This window comes from Castanea sativa, chromosome 11, assembly GCF_040712315.1.
Source record: "Castanea sativa cultivar Marrone di Chiusa Pesio chromosome 11, ASM4071231v1".
Lineage (NCBI taxonomy): Eukaryota > Viridiplantae > Streptophyta > Magnoliopsida > Fagales > Fagaceae > Castanea > Castanea sativa.
This window is the reverse complement of record NC_134023.1, coordinates 42,193,850-42,215,541: the sequence shown is the minus strand read 5'-3', so window position 1 is coordinate 42,215,541 and position 21,692 is coordinate 42,193,850. Positions and strand designations below refer to the sequence as shown.

The window sequence follows — 21,692 nt, the reverse complement described above, 5'->3', positions numbered from 1 at the left end:
CCTACCGCCTTTCCAATAACACACACACACATATATATATATATATATAGGACCTTCAAAGTCTGTAGAAGTCCATAGAAGAAATGAATAGCATTATTAAATTGGCTATTGAATCGGTGCGGTGATGAGATGACCATCAAGACAAAAGCTGAATTTTGATAGTATAATGCTCTACGTAAGTTTCAATTCCAGGATACTTGCTGCCAATAGGTAAAGCTACAACAATCAAATAGTGTAGAGTGACCCTACATGTTAGGAGATATTTCACAACAATTAGTCTATTTTTATTCAAAAGGTCTATCCACTCAATAGAGACGCATGAAATACACATACATGTCACAAATTGGTGAGATTGTAGTAACAATAGAAAAGGAAGACAAATATAAGGGAACCTTCAAAGAAGAAAGCTCAAACAGAACAAGTTCATAAAGTTGCCCAACCAAAAGGATATTAAGGGACAACTTTGTAACAAGATAAAGAGTATAATTATACGTCGCAACACGTCCCACAGTATGTGCCATAGGGAAGATAAATTGTTTTGTTTTTAAATTACCGAAACAAGACTTTTCTCATTAAAAAATAAATAAATAAAGGAAAAAAGAAACAAGACTTTTCCTTCTAAATACGTGTCACTCATTTAAGCATTTACATTCCACGTATCTGAAATTTGCTTGTCTATAGTCCCTTCACTTTGGCCACATTGTTTCGGCCACATTATTTCTATTGGAACTTGGTCCTAAACTTCGGTCTTTTTTGGCTCTATCTCTCATCTTTCTCCATATATCCATCCCCCAAAACAAACCAAGCACCAGAAGAAAATTGAGAATGGATTCTAGACAAAGTGGTATCAGGTCCTAATGCAGCAATGCTCCCATGGTTAGCTCATGGTCATATATCACCATTCCTAGAGCTAGCCAAGAAGCTTACAACTAGAAACTTTCACATTTTTTTTTTGTTCTACACCTATAAACCTTGGCCCCATCAAACAAAAAAACTCCATCTTGTGCAACTCCATCTTCCATCTTTGCCTGTGCTTCCTCCACACTACCACACAACCAGGGCTGACCCTTCCTTTAGTCGAGTTAGGCAATTGCCTAAGGCCCCAAGTGGAAGGGAGGCTCCAAAATTTTAGAAAATTAGGAGTAGGGGAAATTTTTTTTAATTTAAGATAAATTACAACAATTTAGCACATATTTTTAACTAAAAAACAAAAATTTTGGTAAATTAAACATTATTATCTTCTAGACAAACCAAAAATCAACCGGATAAATTACAAATCTGGTCTAAGATATTACCTACAAAATAATCACAAATCACAACAAATAAAACAACTCAAACGAGTTAAATTCGTAAAAATTTTACCATTTCTCTTTCTCATTCTTGCTACTTTTTTCTCTCTACTTTTGCTTTCCGCCTCTCTCATTCTTTCTCTCCACTGTTGTTGGCTGCCTAGCTGAAACTTCCTCCGATCTCATTTAAATCATTCGATTGCATCTGGCTGCCTTGCTCAAGTTTCCACAGTTCCACTGTTGCTCTGTTTTTTGGCTGCTGCGTTTTGATTCTGCAGAATGGGTTTTGACTTTTGAGTTTGAGGTATAACTTCTGCTTTCAAGGCTTGGCTTTCTTTAGATTTGTTAAGAGTTAAGACTGGGGCTGGGCTGTATGGCCAAAATGGCCCAATACCACGATTCTTCAAAATTTTTAGGCACAAAACACTGTTTCGGAAATAAATGGCAATATACCACTTTTTTTAGTACTTGAGCTCACCAAACTCGAGTACCATATTTTCTAATTCCACCGTGACATGCCAGCATGGCATTTCAGATTTAAAAAATCCCACTTTGTACTCGAGTCTTCTGGACTCGAGTACCGTATACTGTGGTACCCGAGTCCAGTAAACTCGGGTATCAATCTGGGTTACACTGCAGAAATTGGGGCAACACAATACTTGAGTTTCATGGACTCAAGTACTGTGTTAGAAGTACTTGAGTCCATGAAACTCGAATATGAATCGGCATGCACTCAACAAATTCGGGCCAAATGCCAATTGATACTCGAGTTTCATGGACTCGGGTACTTCTAACACAGTACTCGAGTCCATGAAACTCGAGTATTATGTTGCCCTAATTTCTGCAGTGTATCATGCACTTAAAAACTTTACGTCCATTTGCATGAAATTCTCGCTTATTACACACTCTTAAAATCCATTTGATTTTTTAGTGAACATTTGTTTTTTGTTTATAAGTTGATTTTGGTGAATGCAGCCAGAACTTCATGCGAATGGGTTGAATCTGCTTGATGGACAAGAGTCACAAGACCCATGAAACAATGCACAAGGTTTTCCTCCATAACTAAAGATGGCTTATATTGCAGCGACCACCATTTTAACAATTGTAGATTTGCAACAAACAATTTCAAAGTTACATAAAAAGTTGATTGTCTATCTTTTTTATGTAAGGCATCCTCCCGCAGAGGATATAAATAAATAAATAAACTAAATCAAAATAATTAATACATAAATCGAAAATAAAAACTACTAATAAAATACTTTCATGAAACAAAATACGTTTAAAATTTAAGCATAAGAAACCAAGTCATTTTACATGACAAAAAGACTGATAAATTCACTAATTAATTGAACTATCTAAAGACAATGGTGATGACAACCGGGGTAATAGAATTTTCAGCAAGTCATTTTCTCTCATTACATAGCAACAAGGGGAATCATGTCACCAACATGAACAAGCAACCAAATTATAGGAAAATTACAACTGATCCATATCAATCCTCCTCTAGATTGATGGAGTCATTGAACTTCCCATACAAAATCTTTTTCAATTCGGCCATCTGTGCAACTACAGAATCTTTCTCTTCCTCCAGTTTTTCCAAGTTCTTGCTAGTCACCTTGTAGAGAGGGAAAATTCCCGACCTATCAGAGGATCACTCTTTTGTAATTACAGAGAATTGTACCACACATTTATCAATACAAATTCGTATTTGTGAAACTATTTTACTTGTTTGATTTATTTCGAACTAAGAAATTTAGTCGTCTACACACCTCTTTCATCTGTTCTATCCTGGCCTCCACTTCATCCTTTGACACATGGGCAAAGACTTCCCCTATTTGGAACCGAACCACATCGCCATCAATGAGAATCAGTTCGTTGCTAGCATCCTCCAGATTTTCATTTGATTCCTTAGGGGGAAAAAAGACCATTTATTTAGAAGGGAATCATAATATTAAAAAGAACAGGACAAGTCAAATTTCCAGCATGTTGTAATCATAAATAAATGCAGGTTGAATAAATATACATTTTCACCAACATATAATCACCGCGTTTAGAAAAACAAATATTTTATGCTGTAAAGAGCATTAAGGTTTGAAAGAAACAGGGAGATAAAATCTGAATGTGACAGAGCAACAAATAATGAAAATTATAAACTGATTAGTAACACATCTGTAGCCAAATCATTCCACTTCACTTTTTCATCTAATGCTTATAGTTTCACTTTCCTCTCAATACCATGTCATGTCACAATGGGAAGTCCAACTGTAAAATGTAGAAAATGGAGGCAATCCTTGCCCCTTGATAATATGCAAAAAAATGCAACAAAATTAGAAACAAGATATGTGGTTCTAGCGAAAGGATCTTATTGCCAAATATGCCGAACAGTGATGGGACGATACCACACCATATACTCATCATTGTAGTTCATTACCCCATGAAAGGCCGGTGCTTCAGCAATTATGGCATGCGTAGCCCATCTAGCAATATGCGTGGCATGTTTTGCAGCCCAGTTTTTTTCTTACTTGCCTGGAAGTGTTATCTTGTGGAGTTCAATTGAAGTATTGACATCGACCAGTACGTCTTGCTTCATCCCAAATTGTCGGAGAACACGTTCAAGGTGATAGCCTTCAACCACCCAAAAATGTATAAGCGGCACAATGGACCTCCATATGTCTTGGCTTGCCGTACAATATGCGGGCAGGGAACCCAAATAATCTCTATATGACTCTTAGACAATCTATAATGGTCCAACAGATGCAAACAACTATATTAACAATATAATTAGAAAAAATGTGTAACGAATGTGAACAATACATGGCAACAATGTTTAACTCTGAAAGGTATTAGGTTTATTCATTCCAAAGCGAATTGTAAGTACAACAACTACATGCCAAGCGGTTCCCACTTGTAAAGGTCGATACCTGATTTGGCCGTAGCGAAGCAAGCAACACACGATAGGCGCGTAGGACGTGCATTGGATGTTTAGTTGTTATCTTAGCCCATTTCCATCTAGCAAACAACACAGACATAACCTTCATATTAGTTATGTACATAATTCCCATGCGAAAAAGTTAATGCGAAAATGTAAAACGGTAACTAGCTAAGATCCTACATACCTGATAGCAAGTGGACTTGGGGGCAATGCCTGGTGTGGATGCCTCATCACATGACATATGTGTGGAAACCTCGCCTAGGCCCACAACTACGCTAACAGTAGTGCACCGCCAATTTCCTTGGCTGTCTTTTCTGATGCCTTACAGAGATATCTATATAGCCAACTTAGTGATGCACTACCCCAATTATAATTCTTTCCATTGCTAATTGGATTGAAAAATTATAGATACATGATCGAGAGCCGTTCGCCAGACTTGTCCATAAACAACATACTACCCAACATTTGGAGTATGTAAAACCAAGCATCCTGCTGCACACGCACCTTAGTGGCATCAATAGGGAGAGGGTTGCGAAACTTCTCCTCGAGCTATTTGGCTTTTATCCTTGGTCCTTCCAACACTGCAGTGTTCTTTTTCGTATCGACTGGTCTGTCCGATGGAGGGGGGGTACCTAGCAATTCCATGCAAAAGTCACGCCACTTGTTCATATGGGTAAATCCCACCACCGGTAGGCCATGTACAGGTACCCCCATTATGACCTCTATGTCTTGTAGGGTGATGGTCATCTCACCGTGGGGAAAGTGGAATGAGTGCGTCTCTGGCCGCCATCTCTCCACTAAGGTCGTGATTAATGCATGGTCAAGGTCCATATGTGGGACCCGAAGTAGCCCATCTAACCCCACATCTGTGATATAAGTGGCAATCCATGGATCTAACACACCTTCAAACAGACCTTTCTCTCGGTGACGACAAGTTAGTACACCTGGCACTTCTTGCAAATTGAGCAGCTTAGTATTAATAATAGCATTCACTAAGTACGTAATAATTACGCTTCAAACTTAAATGCCTCAAATCTTTCTACTACATATATTGACTACGATTTTGGACAAGTGCATACCTCGCCTTCCAAAGGAGCATCCTAATGCAAACTTGAACGATGCACAGCCTGTCTCGTCAAGACAGTTTGTATAGAGGGTCCTGCTTGATGTGGGTCCATATCTAGCATAAATTAAAGGTGATTAATGGCCCATTAAGTGACTACTGGCCCATTAGGTCAAATGCAAAGCATAAAGTTTCTTCTTCTTCTTTTTCTTTATTTATTTTTAATTATAAACATATTTGACTGAAAATGGCAATAATATATATCTAATGCAGCCTTCACTCATATCATAAGAAAAAATGAATTAAACTTTAGAATGTTAAGTAGTCCAAGCATCCTACTTATTGTTCAACAACATCAAGCCCTAAAAAAATTTAGGCTCAGCTATGGATCCTCTATATATTTTAAGCATATATTATTACATTAAGGTCATCCTAGATCTAATGCATATTCTACATTGGAAATAGCCCTTTTAGATTTGGCAAAACCTTTTTCAAAATAACATTGTGGGTTTTTTATAAAGTAAACTTGTCAATGATAGATTTGACAATGTAAACTTGTCTCAAAAGAGAAAAATAGTGCATCGTTCCCACATCGACAAATTTTAGGGAACATACATTGTTTTTGGGTAAAAATGCATGCATTTGCTTAGCAAAAGTGTTCGGGGCAAAAATTTTCACAGAGCATGTGCTTTGTGAACTGTTATCACACAAAAGTCACGACCATATGTTTCCTAATGAAATAGCTTGGTCTTTCTAGTTTGTACTACAGTCCAATGAATCATGGATGTTTGATGATCCAAGCAACAACAAAAATTTTCAAAAAATCTAAAACTCAAATGTAATAATCCACCCAAAATAATATAATTTCATTATGTAAAGGCATTTTCAAGCAACAAAGTCAGCCATATACCAAACTAAAACAACTTTCACTAAGTGGTCAGTGCAAACCCAAATGATACGAGAGAAAATCAAAATAAAATGCAGTGGTACTAGAAATTTCCCTATAATCCAAACACTCTTTTATAAATTGTTTCCGTTTGGTGGCTGTGTCTGTGTCCTACAATGACTAATTGCTCTAATAACACATGAAAATGTTCATTAAAAACAACAACAACAAAAAACATTCAAAAATTACACCATAAATACCCACATATACCCACAAATATCCACAAATACCCAATGCTTAAACAAATATTGAGATAAGGAGACATATCTTGTAAAGATCCAAACCGAGAGTGAGAGTAGAGACCGTGAGCAAGAGGAAGAGTACAGAGCGAGACCGGGACTGAGAGGGAGACCGAGAGTGAGAGGGAGACTGAGAATGAGAGCGAGAGCGAGACTGAGAGGGAGATTGAGAGCGTGTGGGAGAGTTAGAGTGAAAGGGAGACTGAGAAAGGGAGTAAGCTAAGTATGGGTGGGTGTTCAGAGAGTTTAAGTGTAGGTAATAGGGTCGGGTTTGATGGAAATGGTACTCGACTCCAAGAAACTCGAGTACCACAGTATACAATACTCGAGTCCAGGAAACTCGAGTACAAAGTGGGATTTTTTAAATCCAAAATGCCATGCTGGCATGCCACGGTGGAATTAGAAAATCTAATACTCGAGTTTGGTGAGCTCAAGTATTAAAAAAAGTGGTAAATTGCCATTTATTTCCAAAACAGTGTTTTTTGCCTAAAAATTTTGAAGAATCGTGGTATTGGGCCATTTTGGCCTGGGCTGTATAGTGATAGTGTATATATTGAGTTATGGCTGGACCGCCTGAACGTTTCACGTTTGGGCTTCAATTTTTTATTTATTTTTTGGTTATAGGTGCAATAGGAATATAGGATTTGTTTTATATTTGTTAAGAGTTAAGACTTGGGCTGGGCTGTATAGTGATAGTATATATATTGAGTTATGGCTGGACCGCCTGGACGTTTCACGTTTGGGCTTCAATTTTTTTTTGGTTATAGGTGCAATAGGAATATAGGATTTGTTTTATGTTTTTTGTGAGTGGGTCTTCCTGGCTGGGCTGGGCTTGTTAGTTGTTATGGCTATGCTTAATTTTTTTTAAAATTTTAATCTTGTGTTTATATATATATATATATATATATATATATATATATATATATATTTTTTTTTTTTTAGTTATTGGTAATGTAATGAATAAATCTTTATTTATGCAGGTTGAAATTGCTAAAAACTTGTTATTATTCGGTGAAACTACAACAATACTTTTTGTATAAATCAGGTTCTATTTCTTATTTGCTCTATATTTGAAAGTTATTTTTTATTTTAGTCTTTATAAATACTAGATGATAATAGTTTACAAAAATACTGTCTTGAGCTTGAATCTTTTCTCAAATATGATATTTATTATGATATTGATGATTTAGATTTATTTTCAGAGTTAAAGGTTTTAAAAGAAATTTACAAATAAAAGATTATACTCCAATTGACATACTAAATTATATAAAAAGATTAGATTCATTTCCAAATACATGCATTGCTTATAGGGTTTTACTAACAATACTTGTTATAGTAGCTTCTGTAGAAAGAAGTTTTTCAAAATTAAAATTAATAAAATCATATTAAAGATCAATAATATCCCAAGAAAAATTAAGTGGATTAATGTGACATAACAAATGGCCTACCACCCCATCTCATGCCCGCTCTCAAAAAGGCCTTCGACATGGCTAGCCCAAACTTCTCCACTCTCTTGAAAAAATTGAAGCCTGATTTGGTTGTTTATGATTTTCTTCAACCATGGGCACCTTTAGTAGCTATGTCACAAAATATTCCGGCCGTCCAGTTCTTAACTATGAGTGCTACAATGCAATCTTTTGTCCTGCACGTTACTAACAACGCAGGAGTTGAATTTCCTGAAATTTATCTTCGGGATTACGAGATTAGTAAGTTCACCAATTTACTTGAATCTTCAGCGAATGACATCAAAGACAAGGATCGAGTACAAGAATGCTTTGAAAGATCTTCTGAAATCGTTTGAACAAAACTTTTAGACAGATTGAGGCAATGTATATTCATTATCTGTCAGTTTTAGGGAAGAAGAAGATTGTACCGGTCGGTCCACTTGTTCATGACCCTGTCCACGAAAATGAGAAAAAGGAAATCATAGAGTGCTTGATAACAAGGAACCATCATCATCTGTGTTTATTTCGTTTGGTAGTGAGTACTTTTTATCCAAAGAGAAATTACAAGAGATTGCCCATGGTCTTGAACTTAGTATGGTGAGTTTCATATGGGTAGTGAGATTCCCTCGAGGTGACAAAGTCAATCTTCAAACGGTTCTTCCAAAAGGTTTTCTTGAAAGGGTTGTGATAGGGGAATGGTTGTGGAGGTATGAGCACCACAAATGAAGATACTAAAGCATTCTAGCATTGGTGGGTTTGTGAGTCATTCTGGATGGAGTTCTGTGATGGAGAGCATGAAGTTTGGGGTTCCAATTATAGCTATGCCCATGCATCTTGATCAGCCAGTGAATGCAAGGCTGGTGGAGGAGTTAGGTGTGGATGTAGAAGTCAAGAGAGACATGAATGGGAGGCTTGAAGGAGAAGAGTTGGCAAAGGTGATCAGAAAGGTGGTCGTGGAGAAAATTACTGAAGGAATAAGGAGGAAAGGAAGTGAATTTAAGGAAAACATAAGAAGCAAGGGAGATGAAGAGATTGATGGGGTGGTGAAAGAGCTTGTGCAACTTTGTAGGAATAAGAATAGGGACTAGTTGGAAATTACAATCAACCAGTGGCTCAGAACCAGTGTTATAATCCATGTTTCCCAAAGCTCTAATGCAACTTAATATTTTAGAAAAAAAAAAAAAAACCAAGGCTTCCACTTTTTTGAATTCATTTCTTTTCTCAATTAAGATTACTTTATGCTAAAAACGTTTTTCTTGATCCTTTCATCATTCATCTAAGATTATTTTATGCTAAAATGTAGCATAAACATTTGTCTTGATCCTGTCATCATTAATTTAATTTTAATTAAAATTACTCCACAAGAATAAGAGTTTGTGGGGTGTGAAGGGTATGGGTCGACGTTCAAATCTCCATAAATGAATTTTTTTTTTCTATATAAGGAATATATATATATATATATATATATATATATATATATATATATATATATATATTCCTTATAAAGAAAGAACAAGTGCAGTTATTATATATGTTTCATAAAGGTCAAGACCTGACTAAGTGCTAAAATTCGTCTATCCCAATTTTTGTGTGCTACCATGCTAATTATTTTATACAATAGCAAACACCACTTTAAAAAAAAAAAAAAAGAAATACAAAAAAAAAAAAATCAGTAACAATCCCAATTTTTGTGTAATACATTTTTTTTTTTCTTGAGAATAAATAACATACTGCATTGATAAAGTAAAAATTGGAAACAGATGAATTCTATTCATCAATGAAAAGCTCATATAGCAAGTAAATGAATGTCTATCCATTCATTTATATATAAATAAATAAATAAAGAAAAAGAAGATCTAAAGTGTATTTCTTTGGTCCATCATATTTATATACAATGGATTAGATTGATGTGATATAGACGTGATTGAAAGCCTGGAAGGTAAAGTATGTTCCATAAATATATTTCTAATTGTGTGAAATAGTTATTTATAAACTACTAAGTTTTGAAAAATGTTACAGTTAATTATTAGTTATGACAAATTTTAGTACAAAAGGTTTACAAACTAGCGTGCCAAGAATATATGAATGGTGGTACTTAATAATATAATAAATTAGTTGCTAACTCATATTATGCATGGAAACCTACCTATTTATGAGGTAAACTATATTTTATAAAAATTTTAAGAAACTACATCATTGCATAATTTGCTCTTGTATGATTTTAATTTGTGTTACAATTTGATGAATAAGCTATTGCTTAAATGTGAAATAGCATACAAAATATTTGTTAGACAGTTTCAGATACTGTAAAAAAATAACTCAATAATTCAAATATTAAAATTTCTAAAAGATAAAAAAAAATATATTAAAGATTCAGATAGTTTACTACTTAGAAATTACAAAATATATATGATTAAACAATAGACAAATATAAGAGAAAGATGGGTTACATTCAAAAATAATAATTTCAATTATTGCAAGTTTTTTTATCTTGTAAAAAGTAGCTAAAGAGAGTTTGGTGGTTCATGTACAAAAATTACTTTTTAAAAAATACATGAAAAACTATAAAATAAAAATTTTCTTTTAACAAAGTAGAGAAGAAAAAAATAATATAAGAAGAATTCATACTTCTACTCGGTTTTAAAAAAAATATTGGGGTTTGCTTTACTTTTATAGTGTTCATAATTAATCTCGCAAATTTAGAGATAAATTATCAATGTTTGAGTTTGAGTTTAAGTTAGACTTGTTAGAGAGATAGAGTTTTACTATTTGTTAAGTTTAGACTAAACAAAAATAATTTTATTTAAATAAATTGAACAATCCATGATCAATTAGTCCACAAAAGAATAAGACCTAAAATCAAATAAATCTCAATTAATATAGATGTCTAAAAACTTAGGAATAATATAAAAACTAAAAAAAGAGACTAATTGTTGAAACTAACTGCTTTACTTGAATACCGAAATATTATAACTTCGTAAAGATAGTGGAAAAGAAGAACATCCCCGGGCACATCCCCATGTGCACCCATGGCTCATGAAAACCAACAATTCATTAAAAAATATGATAAACTTACAAAAGGAGAATGCCTAGGAGAGAGAAAGGGAAGAAAACTCAGTGAAGAGGGCAATCAAAGAAATCTATATATAAATAATTCCAAGAAATATATAAAAAAAAATTCTAAAATTTAAACCCCAAGAGAAAAGAAAAAGAGAGTGGAAAAACAACGTTCACCTAGGAGAGACGGGAGAGAGGAATGGCAGATGTTACTTATCATGGGGAAGTTGTGGGTGAAGCTCCAATTGAGCAAAGATATATATGCCTGCACGCCACAAGCTTAACATTACAACTTTTGTGGTGCTTAAGGCTGATAAATTGCTAATCAATCCCCATTTATTATCTGATTTTGCTGGTGGGAGCTTGATTTTGACTTCAACAGCTGTTTTGCCTGGGAACTTTGTGTGAAAGAAAGAAAACCTAAAAGGCTTTATGTTTGTGTTGGTGCCGTACAAAAGAAACATGCATTATATAGTTTTAAAAAAAAATTGATAATGATTAATTTAATTTTCAGTTGACTTGTTAGAGAGATAGAGTTTTACTCATTGTTAAGTATAGATTAAACAAAAATAATTTTATTTAAATAAAATGATAATTTTATTTAAATATTGTACTGGCAAGGAAAATTATGAGAGTTTCAAAGGTTTCGGTTATATATATATATATATATATATATATATATATATATATATATATAAATGTTTAAGGTTTATTTTTCTGTTTTATTCTTTTGTTTTTGATGTAATTGGTAACATGTTAGATTTTAAAGTTTATATAGTAAATTTGTAGCAGTCGTAGCATTTTTTTTTTTTTTTTAATATTATAAATACCACATGATGCGTAGTCCCATCAATGTTTGTTACGCTTGCCCATGAAAAATGCTATTGATGCATGATGCTAATGCACCAAAAGTTGAATGCTATCGATGTGCGCCGTGCACATACCAGTTAAACTCTATTATTTCGCCAAGCAAACTAAATGTGAAACTTTGTTGGATTTCTGCCATTAAAATTAGGTGAAATGATGCTAGATTTTCACGATATCTATAGCCAAATCACTTATCTGATGAATGCAACTCTTATCTTAAGCATCTGTCCAAAAATGATAAATTACAACATTGACAGAGCTCAAAAAATCAAAATAGGTTAAGTTCTTAAAAGTTGTGATAAGTGCAAGAGATAGTAGCATAGAGAGAAAGCAGGACAAACATGCTTACTAATAGAGATGGAATTAGTTAAAACCACACATAATGGAGCGAGAAATATAAACATTGATTTGAAAGTTTTAAAGTTTTAAACCCATAATTACCAGCCAGCCAACAAGAAGTTATAGCTCTCCAGTAGATGAGAACCAAATTAATCCAGAAAATGACTTCAACCAAAAATTATAAAGTAAATCAAACAAGGTGTTGGACATGTTTGAAGGAACAATATGTTGAAAGAAACTTATGACTAGGACAAGAATTGCAGTGTAAATTTCAAACCCATACCGAATGAGAAAGGAATTTATGATCCACCTGGAAAGGGTAGCATCAGAAAACCAGTCATATACGCAAGTATTAGAAAGAATTCAAACCAGCTAAAGCTAAGCAAAAAGAGACAAGAATTGCAATAGAAGTCTCAAACCCTCACTCAGTGAGACTGGAATTTATAACCCTCTTGGAAAATGAAACCTAGTAAAATCAATCACAAGCAAAAATATTAAAAAATTAAAATAGGTAAAATATTATTGACAGGATTGTAGGAGAGAAAGAAAGCAAGACAAACATTACCAGAAAGCCCAACTCATGCCAATTCGAGTTACAATGAAAATTTTAAAATTTTAAACACATAATTACCACCCAATAAAAAAATGAACATCACCAACTTATATAAAAGCATATGTTATTGGGTGCTCAATATATAAGTCCAGAAAAACAAAATCTTCAAACTAATAAAGACTTGATCAGACATTGACACTATCAGCCCACTCACTTTCTATGACAAGGACAAAAATTGCAATGGAAATTTTAAATCCTCACCTAGTGAGTTAAGAATTTATGATATGCCGGGTAACCTTTGGCTAAGAAAACCAGTAACAGATATAAGTATTAGAAAGAAATCAAACAAGACTAAGCTAATCACCAAAAAAAAAAAAAAAATTAGTTCCCGTGCACAAATCAGGATTGGGATATTTAACTTGAACTGAGAATTGCAGGAATTACAAACAAGCAGAAAAACTACTATATGTCAGTAGCATCCAGCATGTTTAGGTGCATCCATTTAGCTTAAATAGCCTAGCTCACCCCAGCAGCCTTGCATTTGGTGCCAAGGAAATCAATCAGCAAGAATCTAAATTAACAAATATTATAGCACAAATCTACAGACATGTTAAATCCAAATGCCAAAGCTCAAGCTAGGACAAAATAAAGCAAAACCTCAGTTGATTTCCCTCAACAACCATATTCAGGTCGAGCACTGTTAAGTTAAATCCCCATACTAAAATAAGAGGCATTGCCAGACCATCCTGTGAATTCATATTGAGGTTACCAACACAAAATGATAAAAAAATAAAATAAAATTATAAGACAGCCAAACCAGGGGCCAATAATTGCAATAAATATATAAAACCCTCAGTGAGATTGGAGTTTATAATCCTCTGGAAAATGAAACCTACAAAAAAAGAGTCACATGCCTAAAGAAAGAATTAAAACTGGCAAAATATTATCCACAAAACTGTAGGAGAGAAAAAGAAAACATGAGGAAAACAAGGTTACTGCCAAACAGATACCACGCTTAAGGTGAGACCAAGCACCCAAAATAAAAATCCTGCTTCCAGACGACAAAGCAAGTTGCATTGCCAAGTTAAAATTCAAACCGGATATGGAGCTGAAAATAGGAGATGACCCAGTTAAAATCAAGAAAACATCAACAGAAAAAGGACAACCAGTTAAGTCGACCAGAGGAAAGTGCGAATCCTCAGTGTCGCATGCATTTTGACTTATTATACGTAGTAAACTGAAAATACAAAATATCCAAATAGACAATTCAGGAAAAGTTCAAATTACAAGATTTTTTAAAATAAAAAAGAAAATAAAAATAGAGAGAGAGAAAATTAAATCAACCCGACCTAAAACGATGCAAATGCATCACCCCTGGAATTAAAAAATCCCTAATAATGTAGTGTCAGAAGACAAAATCCAAGTTCCAATTATAAAAATATAGATTAAAGAAATATGCATTATTTAACAACCAAATATATATATATGAGAAAATCAACAACCGTAGCGAACGGTTGTCAAAGCTAAAGTAAATTGGAAAAGGGTTATGATAAATACCAAAAGTTGATCTAAATTTTTAAGTAATAATAAAAGAAATTATTGAGAAAACCAACAAGAAGCCTAATCTCAATCGAATGTCACTACAGTAAACAATGACTCGGAATGAGACCTTTAAAATGCACTAAGAATGGTAGGAGTTGCGAATCAACAAATAGTAGAACTAGCATATTTCAAGTCAACCCAAAAAATAACCAATCCAAGTTAATAAATTATGATGCAAATCGACAAACATAAGTTTTTTACTCTATGTAATACCTAGAGAGCCCAATTCATATGTCAAATCAAGAGAATAGAAAGCAAAACCTGTATCAATTTCCCTCTACAACCAAATTTAGGTCACACTCTATTATTCCCCACAGCAATAAAAGGCATTGTTAGTTTAGCCTGTGAATTCGATATTATAATCCACCCTGAAATCGAACCTAGGAAAAGCAATGCAAGAACCAAATATTACAAAGAATTAAAACAAGAAAAAAATTATCCTCAAAATTCTTATGAATGTAGGAGAGATAAATAAATATGACAGGAAAAGAGATAATGTTGCCAAATGAGGGCTCTACTGCAAAACATCAAAAACTCATGCTTCCTATAAAAAGGAAAAAAGTGGCAATCCGAACTGGACTTGTAATTTTCACTATAACAGGATAACCCATTTCAACTATGTTGGGTTAAAATGAATTGACCCTTGCAATTAATTAATTACCCAAGTTAATTAATTAGATCAAATCGCATGTAATAGCATGGCCTTACAAACAAATCACCAATTATACTAAGTGCAACGGAATATAAATTTGATACAAGTGATTTGTTTACGAATGAAAAAAATCTCTGAGGCAAAACCCACCGGGTGAATTTAAGGTCATCACTTCAAAGAATTCATTATTATCAATCATAAGCGGTTACAAGTATATATAAGGAATCTTACCAAATCCTTTGGCTTATCCCGAAATACCAACTTACAGTTGAACTCTTACCTCAATACCCAATTGGACTTGTATTGTAGTGGCAATATTTTCGTTTAATGCAGGAATCTCAGTATATGACTAACCAATGATGCACAAATTAATTCTAGTACGTGACTAACTCCTTTGCACGAATCTTAGTACATAACTAACTTCACAACAACCCTTTGATTAATGTAGTTGATTTGCAATAGCTTCACAGAGAAACATTAATAAGATCTTCAATGATGGTGTGAGAGACTTTGCTCGGTTACGGAACCCAAAGGTATACAAGAAACGCAGCAAAAACTTTTTCTTCTATAGGAGGAGACTAGGGTTTCAAAAAGAAAATCTTATGAAACTCTCTAAGGTTAGGTTTTTCTTTTTCTATTTCCTTGTTCAAATAAGAGCTCAATGGGCTCTCCTATTTCAAATAGGTATACACAAACCTTAGGTTTTTCTAGTCCAATAAGGATTATACAAACCCATAAATAAATAGTCTTTTAGAATAAAAACGTTGTTGGCTATAATTTGAATCCCGTAAGCTCGATAGATCAAGACATGTGTTGAGCTTTAATGGATCTCAATAGATCGAGCTTCTGAGGTATCAAGACCTACAGATTGCACTTTTTATAAGTAGTTCTTGAGTAATCTTCAGGTCTTCAATGTAATCACTTGTAATGATCATCTTGAACCTACTTAGATTCACCCAAATACAAGTAAAGTGCATTTTGTTAAAAGATATGTCAATTACATAAAAATATGTACCTTACAAACTAAAAGCAAGAAAACATCAACAAAAACTAGACAAAAGGATAGATGTTCAAGCACTACATAAAAGCGCAAACCCTTAGTGATGTTGGTATTGACTTTTTGCATGAGCAAACTGAAAAACACAGATTCCCAGCTACACATTTTAGGACGACTTTAAATTAAAATAACTTTTAAAAAATCTGATTGAAAATAAAAACACAAGACTACTCAAAAGGATGTTTTATTGACAAGCAACAAAATCAAATCAACCTTAGTTAAAGCACTGCAAATGCGTAAGCAAACTCTATGAATGCAGCCAGAGAAAACACAAATCCCAAATTCCAATCATAAAAGATAGGCTAAAAATTTTTACATGGAAGATTAATAAGGAGAAAAGTACCGATATGAGGTTGTTGAGAAAACCAAATAGAATCTTGATCTCAACCCAATGTCACTCTAACAAATTCTTTTAACTCGCGTCTTAATTCAATAATGAAACCATTAAATTTTAGGAAAAGAGTATTGATATCTAGAGATAAGAGAGCATATGGCCTTAGGTCCCTGTCAAAATTTGTTGCCCTAGTAGATATATCAGCATTAAAATTTTTTAAAATGGAAAAGTGGGGTAGTAGAGTCATAAAACCCGAAACCATTCCCCTGCACGGTCCAACAATAAAAGACAAGTAACAACTTTGAAACCCTATACATTGACATAAGGAAGCACACGTTTGAAGGAAAAAAAATGTTTATCTTATTTGATTTTTCCCAAAAATAATGACTCACAATATTGACCAAAGCTCCAAAAGGCATGTGAGGGGTAACAAATTCATGACCTTAAGTTTTGGTATTTTCCGATGAGCTTAGGTTCTTAGAAGTTGTCACAACTACAAATCAACGGCAGGAGAAAAAGGAAACAGGAAAAACATGCTGAGCAGTGAAGAAGTTTATTAAAGCTGGACAAAGGCAACCTAAAATACAAACAATGCAAGCACCAGTTTTCATTTACAAAGTGAAATTTTAAATTCTTGAACACCTGCTAACCAGCAAGCAAGAACCAACTTGATTTTGAAAAGTCGACTTTGCTACAACATAGTTACCTTAAAAAAAAAAAACTATTGAGCACCAAAATTCGTAAAATAAATTTAATAAAGGATAATATCATGTTTATAGGGAACAATATATAAAACACTTACAAGCAAATCGTGAGAAGCCAAGTTTGCTGCAACAAACTCCTTAAAAAGTAGCCAGCTAAAAACATACTGTGATTACTGGGATTAAATAAAATCCACAAATGCAGCCTAAAACTACACAAAATGAAAGCACGGACTTTCATTAACAAAATGAATTTAAATTTTGTAACTTATTATTACCTGATATACAAAAGAAAAAAGGGCAAGAAAGTATACATACTTGTGCTCCTATAAAACAAAATCAAACCAATTTATGAAAGCCAACTTGGTGCAACAAAGGGTTTTTGTTGGGTTCTAACACTTTAAGTTTAAAGGTATTAGAACTTCAATTTGTAATGTTGGCAAACCATAATCAAAACGTTTGGTTTTGTTTTAGACTTGCTCAAAATATGTTTAAATGCAAAGTTGAAATCGAGTGTACTACAGGATTTACTGTGTAAATTTGCTTGGCTCGATCAATAGAAGATTAGACTTGATTGATCAAAGCTCGTGTAGATTGTTTTTCTGCAGAATTTTTCAACTTAGTCCAATCCCGTTCTACGTGTAGGGTTTTATAGCATAAAAGGAAAAACCCTAGCCATGTTTTATGGATGCTCTTTATGCTGTGTGTGTGAATCTTTTGTGAGATCTAGAGGTGTTTACCTTCACATATACTTAGGGTTATCGAGATCTAGATTGATGTCAAGAGCTTGGTGATCAATTCAGTTGCAGATTCAAGAGCTTAAAGATATACAAGCGGGAGTGCTTGTGCTTGCTAGGAATCCAAGAAAGAAGTAGTCCGTAGACTCAGAGTTGTCACATGGTCATGGTAGTAAGTTTCCTACTCGATGTAGCAATAGGATATTAGTGGTCTAAGTCACTATTGTGCAAACTTCAATTATTTCATAGTGGATTCAATTTACCTTGAGGATAGCTAGGTTAAATCCTCTCCAGGTTTTTTACTAGTTTAGTTTTCCTGGGTTATCATATTGTTGTGTTCTTTATTTTCTGCACTTTACAATGATGTGATTTATATGTGTTAACCAAGATTTGTATAATTTATCTAAGTTAATCACTTGGCTAAATAACTAGGTTAATCTGGTTGTATTTAAGGGGTTTAAAATCAAACAGTTTTAAATAGCAGCCTAGCATCAAAATCTATAAAAATAAATTGAACAAGGAGTATCATGTTAGATTGAACAGTGGGTTGAAAGAATCAAAAGCAAAAAGTGAAATCAAGAGAAGAGAAGAATTTTGCTTATTGTTGCAGTCAACAAAGTGCAAACTCTGTCGCAATTCCAAATCACAGATGTGTCTCCTCTAAACATATCAACACTAAAACAATTAAACATTCCTCACAAAACAATCATATTGACTAGTGCTGAAATTACTTAAAACTGCACAAATGAATTTTAAAATACATACACTGCACACCGATTTTCATTTAAAAGTGACTTTCAAATTTTTAACTCCTTAATTACCGGCCAGCCAACAATAAGTGAATGCACTCCAATAGAAGAGAACCAAATCAATCCAAAAGAATGCCCTCAGCCAGAATCTATAAATAAAAAATCAAACATGAGATTGTATAATATCATGTTCAAAGGAGCAGCACATTGCTGAAAGAAACTTATAAGAAAAGTGAAATCAAACTTATATCAAGATCAAAATTATCATTGTCCTCACAAAACCACAAAAAAAACATCACAAGCTTATGAAGATGTCATACTTGGACAAGGATGCCATTTGTTCTCTCACTTGCATAAGGACGACGCAAATAATCAAGCATATTCCAAAATTACGAATTATCGTGAAAATCCAAAAGAAGTTAAAGCAATTTAATTCCTAGAAGGCCAAACATGCCAAGCATGGTAGGATAAAGCAAAAACCTGTGTTATTCTCCCCTTGGCAACCATAATTAGATCACAATCCCCGTTAATCTAACTGCCCCACACCAAAAAGAGGCATTACCACATTCAAATTAGCTATGAGCTTGCCAACGCAGGATGCTAAAACAGGACAGGACAAAGGTAAAAAAAAATTGGACTGAAAATTTTCAAAATCTCATTAAGAAAGACTGTAATTTATAATACTCTTGGATACGAAGCCTAATAAAAAGACAATGAGCAAGTATTTGAAAGAGCTAAGATTGTTAGAGTTATTTTCTCATTGCTTGTTCTATAGCATTTTTTTTTTTTGGATAGAACTATTAGCATATTAATAAGGTTATTTGTGTAATTATGTTATAAACCCTAACATAAATACATGCTAAGGTGGAGGCTGACTTGGGATGGCAATTTTTTCCCGCTCCGCTTGACCCGCCCCTCCCCGCTTCGCCCCGTGCGGGTTTTCCCCGCCCCGCAAAGGTGATGGGGTGGGGATGGGGCGTGATTTTAGACCCGCATCATGGGGCGGGGCGGGGATGGGTTTACACTTTTTAGATCCGCCCCGCCCCATCCCCACCCCACCCCGCGTTAATAAGGATTAAGTTATAATTTTTTCATACTCTAAAATCTTACTATTTAAACAAAAATATCATCAACTTATTTTATTCTACCTAACGTGGTTCTACCTCTCTTTTCTCTCAAGCAAAGTTGGAAATAAGGTACCGATTTTAACTCTCTTTTTTTGTCTTTTCATTCATGATTCAAATGTCTTTCTCAACTTACTGTTCATCATTAATATAATATGAGATTTTTGTGTCTACTATGAGATTTTTGTTGTGACATTGTCTTGTTAAACATTTAAATAATATTATTTAGTTTTTGCTAAAAATTAGTTTGATTTGATAGGATAAATTTATTTATAATTTCAAGTATATTTTTAATATTGAAACATGTCATTTTATTTGAAAAAATGGTAATAGTTATAGGAAAAATTAACAAGAAATAAAATTTTACGGTGTAGGGCGGGGCTTCGCGGGTCTTCGTGGGGCCTTAAGGTGCAGGGATGGGGCAAAATTTTCCCCGTCATGCGGGGCGGGGCAAGGATGGGGGCAAGAAAAATCTATACGGGGCGGGGGCGAAGATCCCATCCTTCGGCCCCGCCCCGCCCCATTGCCATCCCTAAGGCTGACAGATTAACGCCTAAACCTTATTTTCTTCTTTGTCGCTCTCTCCCTTTATTTTCCCCTTATTCCTACTTCTCTTAACCTGAATTTCTATAGTTTACAACTTAACTAAGACAAGCAAAACTTCCTTATAAAGTTAGGATTGTAAGAGAGTAACAAAAAAAGAAGGGTATGAGAGAGAGAGAGAGAGAGAGAGAGAGAGAGCTTATAGCACTCAATCTTTAAGTTGCAAAATTAACCATAGCCATGAGGCAAGCTTACCAGGACAAGTGAAAGTACGAAAGGTGCATCTCAACAATATGATGGCTAACGTGGAGGGGTTTTAAATGATTACAAAGAGATGGCAAGTGAAGTCAGTGAATAATTTTTTCAAAGAGAGTTCAGGAGACTTTGCATGCTTGAAAAAGGTTTATTTCAATAAGTTCCGCCTCTTTGCTTGATATTTCAGCGGACACATTGCAACCATTTCATTAAAAGACTGATCACAGGTGGAAATTATGTAATTAGAATATTATTCTATAAGAGAGACATTGAAAGATGGCAACTACCAAAGAGTAAAGTACATATGTCATTTTTTACTGCAACCAGAAAGAGCATGAATACTTTAGAGAACTTTTTATCTCGATGATGTAGGACAAACCAAAACTTTGTAATAGGAAATTAAAGAACAGGAAAAATAAAGATGGATGAACTTGGAGTTAGCACCTAGGGTTGGCTAAAGTTTTAGCCAGGACAAACCAGAACTGTACAACAAGAAAAATATGAAAATAAAGGATTGATAAGAACTGTTCAAGCGAAGGAAAATGGTGAGTGACTAACTAAGAGGGCAGCCATGCCTCTTAGAAGAACTAAGATAGAATAGAGAGAAAGTAAAGGGATTAGAGGAGAATAGGATTAAGAACAGATTGAATTCTCATTGCATGCCTCTTACAATCCATCTCCACACCTTTATGCAATTCATGAACACAACTAACTGACTAACACTAACTATTAGCTGGCTACACTGATCTAATAGTCTAACTAACTAACTGTTAAGCACATGGCTTCTAACTAATCAACAATTAAGTACATGCCAATTAATTAATAAGCACGTGACCGGCCCTAACCTTCAATTTTAAAGATAATGCAAAAATTTACTAATAAACTGCCTCTTATAATAAGCTGCTGGTGTCTAGTACCAAGTGTTGATGCCGCAATGTTGTTTTTATTGGTACTTAGATTACTTTCTCATGCTTACTGTTGCTGCATACATGATGCACTAGCTAGATCATATGCATTAAATCAAGTTGCTGCTTGTATGTGCCTAACATGGAGAATAGTTAGCACCTAGGCTTGCTTGGATAGTAACAAGTGAGGAAAAAAAACCCACTAGGAGTCGACACTTAGGGTTGGCTGGAGTTGGCACCAAACCATGGATTCAATTTCAATAGAAACTTTATTCATCAAAATAATCTCCCCTTCTTGGGGTA

The 21,692-nt window shown here is 34.2% G+C and overlaps 1 pseudogene; it reads left to right on the top strand.

Annotated features, from left to right (window-relative positions):
• The first annotated feature begins 865 nt into the window (after positions 1-865).
• LOC142616533 (UDP-glucosyltransferase 29-like) lies at positions 866-9,002 on the top strand (annotated as a pseudogene).
• Positions 9,003-21,692: the final 12,690 nt, after the last annotated feature.